The following is a 2,500-nucleotide window of genomic DNA, read 5'->3' as shown; positions in this document are numbered from 1 at the left end:
ACAGGGAGACATAGGAGAGATAAGACAGACAAGCAGGTTGAGTATACAGCGGGACAAAAGACAGCGAGCGCCTGAACGAAGGGGAGCATTAGGAGTGATTCTACCATAAGGTCATCTTTTTCCACAGCGTCACCTGTGTGCTGTTACCAAAGGACAGTCAGCAGATTCAAATGTCACTGTGGCTTGGTCCCATGCGCACACACACACAGATACACACGCACACTGGCACACATACACACACAGATACACGTGCGCGCAAACAGACACAAACACACGCACACACACGCACAGACAAATACACGTGCATACACACACACACACACACAAACATAGATAAACATGCGCACAGGCACACACACACAGATACACATGCGCTCGGACACACACACACACACACACACACACACACACACACACACACACACACACACACACACACACACACACACACACTCACAGATACACACACACATATGTACACACACGTATACAAACACACACATACCGAGATACACATGCACACACAAACGTACACACTCACACACAAACTTACACACACACACACATACAGATACATATGGACACACATGCACAAACACACACTCAGAACACTCTCTCACACACACACACACACACACACACACACACACACACACACACACACACACACACACACACACACACACACACACACACACACACACACACACACACACACACACACACACCTCTATCCCAGCAAAATGTCCTGCCCACATCTAGTCCCAAAGGACCCTTCCTGCTAAGCTCTCGATATCAGGATGTTATTTCAAGGCTAAGACATGTGTGTCACCCTGTCGTGTGTGTTGATTCGTTCACATTCACATTGCAGATCTGGCTTAAGGGGTGTTGCTGTTTAACTTGCTAGCCTTCCAACATAAACATTCATTTCCGGAGGCACACAATGGAGAGACACGACGGGAGGTTTCATCACTAATCTCCTGTTGTTGATGATATTTGTTGATTGTTTTTTGTGCTTTTTTGAGCTCCGCAGTTTAGTCCCACTAATTCCGGGGATTATTGGTTAATCACAGGAGTGACCCTTCAGAAGGTTTGCATCACCGAGCCCTTTGTTGAAAAGTCCAGCCTTGTTCTGTCTCGTCTCCTTCTCAGAGCGAGCTGTAGCCTCCAGGTGTGTGTGTGTGTGTGTGTGTGTGTGTGTGTGTGTGTGTGTGTGTGCGTGCCTTGTGTCTGTGTGTGTGTGGGTGTGTGGGTGTGTCTTGGGTGTGTGTGTGTGTGTGTGTGTGTTTGTGTGTGCGCGTGTCCATGTGCTTGTGTTTTGTGTGTGTGCGTGTGTTTGTGTGCGTGTGTCTGTGTGTGTGCGTGTGTGTGTGTGTCCGTGTGTGTGTGTGTGTGTGTGTGTGTGTGTGTGTGTGTGTGTGTGTGTGTGTGTGTGTGTGTGTGTTGTGCGTGGGTTTGTGATTGTTCTCTCGTTCGTGCGTGTGTACGTCCATCATGCCAGGTCACAGTTAATTACAGGGTGTTTCAAATCCGTATAGTATTGCTAACGACAGAAACATTTGCCCAGTGAATCATTCATACTTTACTGGCACAAGCGTGTTTTTCCTTCCAGTAAAGAACCCACAGTTGACTCCCCGCCTTGTTTGGTAACCCGAAGCGCAGCATGAGAGAACACACATACACACACACACACACACACACACAGACACACACACACACACACACACACACACACACACACACACACACACACACACACACACACACACACACACACACACACACACACACTCACACACACAAACACACAGCGCCGCCACTGAGGGCTCCCGACAGAGTTAAGAAAGCCAATCAGGAGTGGCCTAGGAGGCAAGGGGGAGGGTGCAGGCTGGGGGAACTAGGTGGGGAGGTGGTTAATATGTTGGGTGGGGAGGTGGTTAATATGTTGGGTGGGGGAGGTGGTGAATATGTTGGGTGGGGAGGTGGTGAATATGTGTTTGTGGGGGGGGGGGGGGGGGGGGGGGAGCTCAGAGCTGCGGAATCAGAAGCTTCCATGGAAACAAGGGCCCAGTCTCCTTTGACTGACAATGCATGGAGGGAAAGGAGGGAGGGAGGGAGGGAGGGAGGGAGGGAGGGAGTAAAACAAAATTGCAAGTGTTGCTGGATCCCCTCGCAGGCAGGCCTGGGAACGTGAAGTCCACTTGTGCGACAAGTTCCCGTCACAAGTGAGTTACATTCTGCAGTGCAAATATGAAGCGTGGGGGGCAGAACTTTTGTACTTTTCACAAAATAAATGATCATGAGAACCTTGAGATGTGCCCAATGCACCATCGCCGTATGCTCACTTAGTCACAGAAAACCTGTGAACGTGGATTGAGGTGTAGTAAGGTATGACTTTGTTATTTACCGACTCATCTTTTTATCAATGAGCTCGTCACCCCCCCCCCCCCCCCCCCCCCCCCCCCCCCCCTCGCCGCCGTCTCCCAGGACGCGGGTCAGG

This window comes from Gadus morhua, chromosome 12 (assembly GCF_902167405.1).
Source record: "Gadus morhua chromosome 12, gadMor3.0, whole genome shotgun sequence".
Lineage (NCBI taxonomy): Eukaryota > Metazoa > Chordata > Actinopteri > Gadiformes > Gadidae > Gadus > Gadus morhua.
Note: the sequence above shows the minus strand (reverse complement) of the source record.